The sequence below is a fragment of the Dromaius novaehollandiae genome, chromosome 1 (assembly GCF_036370855.1).
Source record: "Dromaius novaehollandiae isolate bDroNov1 chromosome 1, bDroNov1.hap1, whole genome shotgun sequence".
NCBI classification, from domain to species: domain Eukaryota; kingdom Metazoa; phylum Chordata; class Aves; order Casuariiformes; family Dromaiidae; genus Dromaius; species Dromaius novaehollandiae.
The window spans coordinates 31,054,471-31,065,811 of NC_088098.1; the positions used below are offsets into that span (position 1 = coordinate 31,054,471).

At 41.7% G+C, this 11,341-nt stretch overlaps 1 long non-coding RNA gene across 3 annotated transcripts; it reads left to right on the top strand.

Moving 5' to 3' along the window:
• The first annotated feature begins 27 nt into the window (after positions 1–27).
• On the top strand, positions 28–10,802 carry LOC135327770 (uncharacterized). Of its 3 annotated transcripts, none has more exons than XR_010388142.1 (3): positions 28–378; positions 4,554–4,598; positions 8,208–10,802. It is a non-coding gene; the product is annotated as an uncharacterized LOC135327770 (long non-coding RNA). The 3 variants fall into 3 exon arrangements; XR_010388144.1 differs by lacking the exon at positions 28–378 and adding an exon at positions 589–757; XR_010388143.1 differs by lacking the exon at positions 28–378 and adding an exon at positions 1,174–3,740.
• The last annotated feature ends 539 nt before the right edge of the window (positions 10,803–11,341 follow it).

An 11,341-nucleotide genomic window follows, 5' to 3' on the forward strand; every position in this document is an offset into this window, starting at 1 on the left:
GCTCCGTCGCGCTATCCCAGCGGCTGCAGCCGGGGGCAGTGGCTTTACGTTAGTCTCATTCATTGCAGCCTCGAATTTGGAAGGCGCCAGGATAATGAATCATTTCATCCCGCTGTATTAAACTTTTTCCTGCCCCCTCCACCCCACAGGGCAGAAACCCTTCCCGTAGGTGCGTGTGTGGTGGGGTGCATGGCGTGCGCCGCACGCTCTCTTGGGGTAGGAGCCCGACCCAGCTGCATGGATGGTCCGCAGCGAGCAGCCCCATGGCACACGGGCAATGCCCGCCACGAAAGGGACTGGCACCTCAGCACCCTCCATGTTTCTGCCCCCCTTTTCGGGGCGCCTGCGGGAACAAGCGCGGCCGCCGGGCTTTGCCAGGTGAGGAGAAGCCAGGACAAGGTCCCCCTGAGGTGACACGGCGCTGAACGCGGGGGCAGCCGCCCTGCTCGCACGGGGCTCAGCCCGCACCCTCCGCTGCTCTGTGCCCTTCTCCCGTCAACGCCGGGCCGAGCAGCCGCGCGGCGCAAGGCGGACGCCACGGGCAGGGAACCGTTAGCGCCACAGAACGTTCTGGAGCGCCCTAACGGCCGGTGGGAGCACGGGCGCGCGGGGGAGGGGCGGGGCGGGGCGTCGTGGGGCACGCGCAGGAGACGCGGCACCGAAAATTTTCCATAACTGCAGTTCTCCCCCCGCCCCCGCATCCGGCCTGTGACGTCACGCGCCTGCCTTTCCCTCCGCCGCGGGGCCGGGCTGCCGGGTGAGGCGGGGTGCGGCGTCTGCCGCCCAGCCGTGGGGCGGGAGAGCGGCGGCGTCGCACCTGCTTCGGCGGGCGCTGCCTGCGGGGGGATGTGACGCGGCCTGGCCGGGAAGCGGGGCCGGGTGAAGCCCGTGGCGCCGCCGGGTACTTCCCGCGCCGCCGCCGCGGGGCGGGCGCGCCCCCAGCCATGCCCCGCCGGGAGCCCGCGGCGCCACCGCGGCCCGGCGCCCTCGTCCCCGCGGCGGTGTCTGAGGCGGCGCCGGAGCGCAGGACCCGCCGCCCGCCCCCCTGCCGGCCCCGGGCACCGCGGGGCTGCCTTTCCCCGCTTTCCGGGGGCACCGGTTAGGTGACCCATCCCCGTTCAAAGCTGCCTCTGGGCTGCCTGTCGCCGGACCTTGAGTCCCCGTGAACCCCCCCCCCCCCCGGGAGCAATAGGTAGTTTGCAAACTGTAGCAGTCCGATGGGTTGAGCCAAACGGTCCCGATAAACGCGCAGTCGCGTTAGGAAGAAGTAAATCAGCGTTGATACGGGAGAGGCGAGGTCAGGCGTCTTCTGTTTTGGAACAGCAAGTGCCTTGCTGTGCGTTTGCACTCATCACCGTTCCCAAGGCTTTGCCGGTTTTGCAACATTGCAGTTTACCTGAGACAGGTCAAGCTGACCTGCCTATCGTTTTTTTTTTTTTTAATCACTATAGCGACAAATATGAAAACAGTCCTAACATTTTGGGGACTGTGACTGTAGGAGATACTGAGGGCAGCACCCTTTTCAGGGCAAGCACGAGAGTCTGGTGGGTAGTAAGGAGTCCCATATACATCTGATAAATATAAAAGCCATCTTCATAGATGTAACCGTTTGCTGTGAGCACTAGTGCTTTTCCAGAAAGAAAAGCTAAAAGCATTTTATACCAAAAGGAAACTCTTACCGTTTATGTGTTTGGAAATTTTTTGCTGGAACTATCCTCATATCAAAAAAGATAAGATTTTTCTGTTCATTTATAAGAAGAAAAATTGATAAAATACATTTAGGAAGAAAATTGCTATTTTGTTTTATCTAGTGGCGCCATTATTGGAAACTTCAGTGTGCAACATGTAGAGTACAGGCCTGCACTGCTCCAGAGTACTGAGTCTTTAAAACTTTTAGCCACAGAACTTGTAAGATGGTTCAAATGGCCCATTTTTTAAGGTGTTTTAAGTAGTGCCTCACTGATTTGAGTTATGACTTTCTTGACTTTGTTTGTAGTTGCTAAGAATGTCCTTGGCAAAACATGCACACAATTTATATTTCATCCAATTTTGAAATGTATTTTGGAATCAGAATAATAAAAGTAATATTAATCAGTTTCTCCCACTGTAATTTCAACAACTTAGTTGTTTTTTTTCAGTCTTGCTTTTCTTTCTACTTTGTTGTTTTTTCACTGTTCGTTATTTTTTCTTCCATTTGTCTTCAGTCTACTTACCCTTTATTCCTTTGCCTCTGTCATCTTTATACCTTTATTTTTTGTATTCCTGCCTGTTTCCTTTTTTACTTTGTGTTTGTATCTACTTATTTCAAGCTTCCTTTTAAGGTTCAAGCTTGTAGGATAGTTGTGAAAGGGTTTTTTTTTTTTTTTGGTCTGGAGATTGAGTTTCTACTTTATTTATACATAAGATAATCCAGAGTAATTCTGGAAAACAAAACTGGTAAAGATTTTAAAAAAATACTAAAAAACATGTTTCTGTATTTTCTTGAATATATCTTTATAGCCGTTGGTGATTTCTCTATTGCTCTTAATATGCTAGTCAGGTTTTCCTTGCTAAAACACCTTACGACCCCTGAGGGATGAGTCTACACTTTCAAAACAAAGCAAAACTTGATAAACAAAAATAAGACTTACTATTGTAAGGATTTTGCAAACAAAACTATGAATTCGTTGTCAGTTACAGCATTCTGGAAATTGAGTTATCTTCAATTATATAAGCAGAAATGAACCAGAGTTTTCAGTTTATTATACAGGAATGTAACAAGGTTTTTGTAGTTGAAGAATTATCTGCTATACACTTCATATCAGTTTGCAGCTGAGTCAGCACAGTAGACTCACCCCTCGCTCTAACATGGCCTACCCATTCTCAGCCTGTGAGCAATTTCTTTTTAAATCAGATTAGTTGTTTTCATGTTTAGAAAAAGAAGTAGTTGGCAAGTGTCTGTGCTCTTTCTTTGGTCATGTTTTAGCAAATAAATGGCCTTTTAAATACAATATGGGAAGTTCTTATTTCATACTCTTTCTTCCTACAAACATAAACAAACCTTGTGGAATACTGTAAAACTATCTGTACCACATGCACAGTAGAATAATTTATGTTTATAGTTTGCATTGAAAAGTTATGTGCACAATAACACTCTAAAAGTCAAGTCCATCCACATGGTTTTGAGATGATGCTTCCTAAATTGCCCAAAGGACTTATAATGGAATATGTAATATATTATGTCAAACCAATCTGTATTAATAACTCCATAACCTTCATTTTGTTGGTGCCTTGTAAGAATATTATAAAAATCCTTAAACAGTAATGTGTATCTGGTGAAATCCCAGATACTGTCAAGAGGCTGAGGAAGGGTCATAGTGCAGAGCAGTAACAGGGACTGGAGAGCCGGGTAATGTCTTGAGTGAAGTATCTACACAGTGGTCCCCTTTGCACGACAGACACGTTATATCAGAAGGAAGCACTGAAAGCGTGGGTGGACGATGAAAATACCAGGATTCACAGGTTTGCTGCATAAACTCAGTGGTCCACAAAGGTGCAGGTGGGGCTGAGGAGTCTGCCTTCCTTCCAGCCAGTTTGCTTCATTATTCTTACCTCACATTGACTGCCTGTGGCATGGAATTAATGAAATTACAGGTTCTGATTGTATGCTTTCTCAAACAAAACTTCCACTGAAGCCAAGAGGCATTACGAGTGTGTAAGGAATGCAGGATTGCATATTCTGCCTCTTGGGCTATGTGATGGTGAGTTGGAGTTACATATTAAACTTGGGTTAAGCCTTAATTTTTTCCCTCTGTGTTTATCCTAGTCTAGTTTCAGTTTTGGAATAAGAAAACAACAAAATCACTATGTTAAGAAAATAAGCAACAGCATTCTTTTAAAAAATATTACATTTACTGTAATTATAACTTGGAATTATACCAAAAGGAGGGATAGATTGAGCCTGAGTTTTTAAGCCATCTGATTATGCTATTGTACTGCAATATATTCAAAAGGGTGGGTGTTGCATGTGATATATAATGCTACTCATCCATAAGAAATTGTCAGTCTTAAATGGACATTGCTAGCTGCTATAAAAATAATTTTTACTTTAAGATTTCAACTGTCTAAGACTTTTTAAAGGGGTTTAAAAATAGCATTTCTCCATTAATCTTGGTTCATCTTTTCCAGCCAGCAAACACTGATTTTTTTTTCCTGTGTGAAATCAACATGAGTTTTTAAGTATATCTTTTTATTATGCAATACAAGTTTAGAAAAGTCCTGGGAATGGTATTTGTCAATTAGCGGAAGATCAGTCATTGTCTATAAGCTGTTCTGCATATTTTTGTTTAGATCCTTATGGGCATAACAGCTACTATTTTTGTTCTTTTAACATTTGCTGGTGGCAGAGAATACAACTTGGGATATGTTTGGATTCTTGAAGATGTTTTCCACTGTAATTACAATAGTTTTGTACATCAGCATCACTTACTATGTCAGCAGATCTTTGAGTTACAAAAGCAAAGCTTATTTATGCATTTACAGAAGTTCTTCTCTCTGCTGTTTTTTTTTCCCAGACTTCTTCCTGATCACTTCCTTTGAGATCCCCATGTTCTTGCACAGTAAGAATTCAGTTTTATGAATCCTTATTACACTTTGCATAGTCATCTTTCTTGAAGCTGAGAAGCCCTAGTCAATCTGGTGGATGGGAACTGTTTCATATCTTTAGTTCCTCTTGATTTCTGTACTAGAGAAAGTGATTGTTAAGGTCTCTTCTAATTTGCTAAAGAATAACATTTAGACCTGGAGTCTCCTGTACAATGGCAATGAGCAGATTTTTTTCTTTACATTTTTTGCTGTTGTCCTGTGTTCAGTCCAATGTATATCATATACATGTTCTAATGTCATGAGGAAGGGCTTTTCTCCTGTTTTTTTCGGCTTGAGTTTTTTCTGTATACCTGAGTGTATTCCTGAGTATTTTGTTTGGTGTCCATGTGTAGAATGCTTTTAACCATTTTGTTTTTATTTTGGAAAGGTAGTTTTTAATTTAAATAATTATGAGGAACATTTGTAAACGTTTTATATGTGGTAAGAAAAGCACTCTACCACCTGAGCGTGCAGGCTTCTTCAGTGAGCAAAATGGATGTCTTTAATTTAGTCAGGGAAATCTTCATGGACCAGTTCCTGGCAAAAGCCAGAAGCAGATGAACTGCTCTTCGGTTTCTGCAGTCTCCCATATAGGAACGAAAAGATCAGAAATAAATTAGTGAAAAAATTACTACGTAAAGTCAGTACTGTGGGAAGGATGCTTCTGTTTATGAGCATACTGGAAAATTTCTGTGCTTGTAAAGAGGTTGCCCCTTCTGTTTATCTCATGTGGGCAGAGCGCTTTTACGAAGTAGGCAGTTGCTGAGTCACGCGTTTGCCGAGTGACTGACAACCTGCGTTTCTCCGAAGAATTGGTGGACTTGCTCTGCTGCGTATCAGGCGAGCTGTGCTACACCCCTCGCTTAGGGAATGAAAGCATGACGCAGCATTCTGGCTGAATTCACTGCAAATGCTCTAAGCAGGAGAATGGAAATGCATTTATGTAAAGTAAATCGAAATCTATCCACATTAAATCATTTACTGGCAGTAATGATTCATTTTATTTAAATAACATAATAGTGTTCACTGCAGTATGCTGAATTAGCAGTTTTGCAGTGCAGTTATTCAGAGGCAATTTTGCCTGAATATATGCATCGTTCTAGAGCTGTGAGAGGCAGGCCGCTCTCTTTGGCTATGGTTTCTGAACAGAGAAAAATATGTACATAACTAGACTGGTTAAATCTAAATCTAGATAATCTACAGTTTATGATACCGATCTATAATATATATTGAATGGTTTGTGAGGCCAGAATAAGCCAGAAGAAGCTGTAAACATTGCTTTCCTTTTCATAAATGTAGGAATGTTTTATTATGGAATCACAAATCTGTCCAATACATTTAGTGCCCCTTCCTATAGGGTTTTAAAAATTTTCTTTTCCTTGAAAGCTCAAATACACGGTTGGATTGTGACAGACAGAATGCAGGTTCAATTTACAGAAATATCTACAGCTATTATTTCTTTTAAAGTCTTTTAAGTAGCTAGTTTATATACCTGCTAGAAGCATAATTTTTCCATAAACAGTGTGGTACTTTACATTTTGTTTAGCCATTTGCTTTCCTTGCAAAGTGTATAGGTATAATCTCCTAACTGAGACTGAATTTTACCTTTGACTCTGAGGGATTTTGCTGTACATTGTTTACTTTTTGCATACATGTTTACGTTTTTCATGTAAACATACTTCTTTTTGAGTTTTATTGTGCACCCATGGCATTTGATACAAAGGTTTGCCACTGAGTTCAGCAAGGAAAGGATGAGTCCATTTAATTGGTTGTTACTCACTAGGGAAGTGCTTATTACACCATTCTTCTGATAGTCTTGTTTGGATTAAAAACATATAAATATATGTGAACTTCAGGAAGTTTGGATTTTCCTACAGCCCATGGAATACCTCAGTTGCCGTTATACTGAAAGCTCATTGTGTGGGAAAGTTATTCATCTGAGCAGTCTGTCATACATTCTTCACACGTATGATTTTGTGCGTATAGTAAGGCTTTTGCAGGAGTGGACGTGATGGATTTCATGTCGTAGTATTTCTGATACAGAAGAAATAGCGCTGGAATAGGATATGGGCTTTTTTCTTGTCATACTAAGAAATCTTAATTTTATTTGTGGCATGATATGAAAAAATAACTATAAATTTTACAAATTATCTGAAGAATTTTAAAATAGCAGACAGTTCTATAAATAATTGACACATATAGAATACATAATAATGTTTGGTAGTTTAACTTTTGATCAGCACTCACGTGGAGCAATCTACATAACTCACAACCACCCCAAATTAAGAAACACAGAACATCTACATCACTACCTCTATACCACACACATACGCTTGCACACACAGATAAGCACAAACGCACCTACAAGCAGGTGATTTTGGCTGCAGTTACAGAACAGGGAGGCTACTGGAAGGAATGTAGGATGACATTTCTTTATCAGAAATACAGGTCATTTAAAATATGATATGGTTAAATAAACTCAGTAATTACGATTGAAATAGGTAATATTTAAAATGAGAAATGTGCTTTTAATGGAACTTTAGAGTTAATTATGGCTAATGGATGCTATTATTAAACACAATTTGTTCCTTTCTGTTCTGATTGCTAAGTTATTTGTAACATCATGTTAGTTTACAGAGCTCCTCAAGGAGTTGAACTCTTCCTGATCTATTCTCATATAATTTTCTAGTAAACAGTCCTAAATGGAAAAGTGTCACAGAGAAAAAAAATCTTGAGATAATTTCAATGTGAATTTTGCTACTGTATGAAGGAAATTAGACAATAATTATTATATCAGTGTACTAGACATGCCCATCATTTATTAATTTTTCTTGTGCTTTACAAATATTCTTTATTTTAATGTTGTTAGGACTGAATGTAATAAATGCAATTTGTTGTAAAATAGAAACCGAGAACTTTGCTGTTGCCAAAATGGATTTAGAAAACAAAAAAATTTAGACATTTTTTCTTAAGGAAGGTGTATGAGACAGAGAATTTCTAACACAGACAGAATCATATAGATATTTAGAAAGTAGAAAAAAATGAGCATCATTGCCTTTCTGCACCTATTGTTTGAATTTCCCTGCTAAGTGCAGGCAAGACTTTTTTTTGTTCCATTGCTCTTTGTCTGCTTGACTTCTCAATATCTACCTAGTTTCCATGACCTTTTCTCCTCAGATCAGATTAGCACCTTGTAAACCCTAATGACACAGCAAAAAAATACCTCTCTGCAGTTTTTGGTTTTATGCAAAGTTTTGGAACGAACCAGTAATAAAGCTTTATAAGAAAGAAAAACTAGAGTCAGAGAACTCATAAAAAGAAGTCATGGAGAGGCAAGAGAGTCAGCAAGAGTTCATCACTTCATTCACTACACTACCATGTCACGACCCTTTTACTACACCACTAGCTAGCCCCGGTTCTTGCCTGTGTGAGTGTCGTTTTGTGGCCGGTCACTGGCACACAGTGGTCAAATGCCATCTTGACTAGCCCAGAGCTACTTTGACTCTTTTCGTGTTTTCCTGATATCCCTAAAAGTCTATGGCAATGTAGAATAATCTGTGCCCTTGCATATCCTCCTGTCCTAGCGATCCTTTGCCGTGATACCAAAACTTCCTCTGAGTGCTTGGAAGGAAGCAGACAGTAGCGCCGGGACACGAAGCAGGCACGAGACAGGAGCTGGCACATAGACCTCCAGTTACTGCCTGAGCAGTGCTGCAGATGTGTCTGTCTAGCTCTGTCCCTTGTTGTCCTGACTTACTGATTGCCTTCCTACGTGGACCTTGGACCTACGCTACAGGTAGCCTTCTCTCCAGCCCTATTTCTTGGACAGATCTTGAACTCGTGGTATGGGAAGCCCTGTCCCCAGCCCTCTCTCCTGGATTCCTGGCTGGATGCCTTGGATGGGTGCTGGATGTGGTTGAGTGCCTTGCCGTGCCGGGGACTGGTCACGGACGGTGTCCCAGCCACCCCCGGCCCTGCCGGGGCTGCGAGGCTGCTCCCTGCCAGGGTCGGTGCCTGCCTGTGTCGTGGTCCTCGTCTTTCCTCCTCTGCAGCTGCCCCGCTGGTGCTACTCCCACGGGCGTAGCCGAGGCCAGCATCCGGGGATTTCGTGGTGCTTCTCCCTGCAGCTACCAGGTCCAGCGGGGCGAGCTGCTGAGCCAGCAGGGAGGCTGTGCAGCACGGGGGTCCAACAAGTTGTAGCAGAGCTGAGGATTGACAAAGCTTTCCTTCCTTTCCAAATCCTAGCATCTAGTTTCATCCTTCTTTTAAGTGCATTCAAAGCCTGTTTGCTGCTTTTGCGTTTACAGGCTACTGTAAAGTGCATTTAAAAAAAAATTAAGAGACCATATTCATCTCTTTCCTTGGTGCTGCCTAATTTCACTGAGCAGCTTGGTAAGAGCACACCCTCAGATGGGCCTAGCTTCCTATGTGCACCTTTGTAGGCTATTAACCTTCTTAACTCCCAGGAAGGTGGTACAGATTCATGCCAGTTAGCAATATCTTTCTTGAAGTATAATGTCTTTGAATACACAGTCATGCAGTAGAAATAAAAACATTTATTTTTTACAGCACTTCAAGACTCCTTTTACAACTCTGGGAGTGTGTATTTACATAATATGTTGGGTGTAGTCAAAGACATTCAGTAGGAATTTGGCCCCAATCCTGCAGTTAATAAAAGGAAGGTGTGGGAGTCTGCCCGTGTAGAGTCACTACAAGCTTTCAAGGGTAAACAAAATACTTTCTTACCGAGCACTGCACATTTTTTTTGTTTTTTGATTTTAGTTGTAGTCTGAAGCGCCAGCTGCTTATAAATCATGAGGAGGACAATATTAGATTATGATGATGTATTCTGCAGTGCATAGCTTAGTTAATCTCTAAGTGAGCATTCAAATGCAGCGTTCGGGGGACAGCCTTTGCATTTTTAAGTATAGCTGATCTTCTTTCCTAACCAATATAAATCTGAAAGCTAGAAATACTGAAGAACAGTAAGGTTTTATACTAGCTTATAAAGTATAAAACATGCCAGTACATTTATTATATAACATTTTCTCCCAAGGTTTTCTGTTCCTTATTGAATGTTAAACAAGCAACATTGTACTTCTATAAATTAAAAAGGAGGACTATGCAAACGTGTTTTTAAAGCACATAATACTCTACAATATTGTCTTGGTTTCATGCTTCCATATACACAAATACAGGCACCCACACTACCATACACACATGGTCATAGCTATGTGAGACCACATGAATATTTTAAAGAATATTCCAGCACTAGAAGTAATTGCAGATGTTCTTATTATATGCCCATAAAATGTATGAAGTTGCTATAATCAGTCTCTGACTCTTTTAAGCACTATCAGAACTTGTATGACGAATTCTGCCTTTTATCTGTCTTCGGATAATCATATGAAAACTAGGTACACAGGCATGCCTAGCTGATAATGTAATTACTTGGGTAAATCTGAGTGGGTAGGCAGCTGGATTTTCTTCAGTCAGTTCTTCCTGACCGCTGCCTTTGAAGCTGCGATCCTTTCCAGCCAAGCCGGATCTCCACTTCCAAACTCACATTAATGCCACGATAAGAGACTCACAGCAGAAATGGCTGCGCTGCTCGGAGGTTTTCCTCGCTCCTGCAGCCACACTGGTGGAGCAGATCAGGGGAAGTCTTCTCCTTTGCTCCAGCGCAAAGTCTGTGGCTTTCCAGGATAATTTAAACCAACCCGAGCTGTCTTGTATGACATAAGGAAAGTTCACATGTCTTTTTCTCAGCTCAGCTCTGGACACAGCATCTTTCACGACATTGGTGGTCACAAACATCTGATGACCGGCAATGCTTCTTGCCTCAAGACTGAATTTGGATACACAGTGTGTTCTGGAGTGCAGACGGGAGGAAGAGGAGAGAGGAGACAAGATGGGGTGATATGGTCTCCATCTGCTGCAGGCTTCACCTCCTTCAGATGAGCAGGAGTGGTCCTGGAGCCCGGGGGAGCCAGCAGGTACCTGCAGGCATACAGACAGCAGGGTCTGGGTCCTGCACTGTGGTTTCACGTGCCCAATGCTCTGCAGAGCGTTTAAAGCTCTTTCTTTTCTGTTTAAATAATCAACTGCAAATGTCACCTTCTTTATGATTAGTGAAAATGCAAGAGAGTGAAGGCTAATAAAACCCTAATTTTTCTTCACATATTTGAACGAGTGCTGCTTATGTCAGATAAGTAAAAGGGATATAGGAAAAGAACAATCAAAATTAAAACTTCAAAAGGTTTCTATGCTATTTCTCATTCATTTTCATAACCAGACATCTCTAATACTGTTTCTAAATATACAAGCCAAACACATTTCAAAAGTCTCTTAAGATGAGCTAATATAGGGTTTCCCAATGGTATATGTATCCCTAAGTATAGTATTTCACCATTTTCCAAGTCTATGAATAAAAAATTACATGAGTAACAAGTGATACTCTTGGCTTTCTATTTTTCTTAAATTTCTCATCCAATAGAGATGAAACACAAAATAGCTAAATTTTGATCTTTCTGTTATATAGAACCAATTATTTCCTCTCCCGGCCTTTATGATAGCATATTTTTGAGGAAGTTATTCTGCATTTCAGAGTAAATAAATACCCTACTGTGAAATTCTAAATTTATTTGTATGCTTAAAATTACACAGAAGCTTGTTCAATCAATTTGCTATATATTTGGTTTTGAGTGCTCTGTCTACA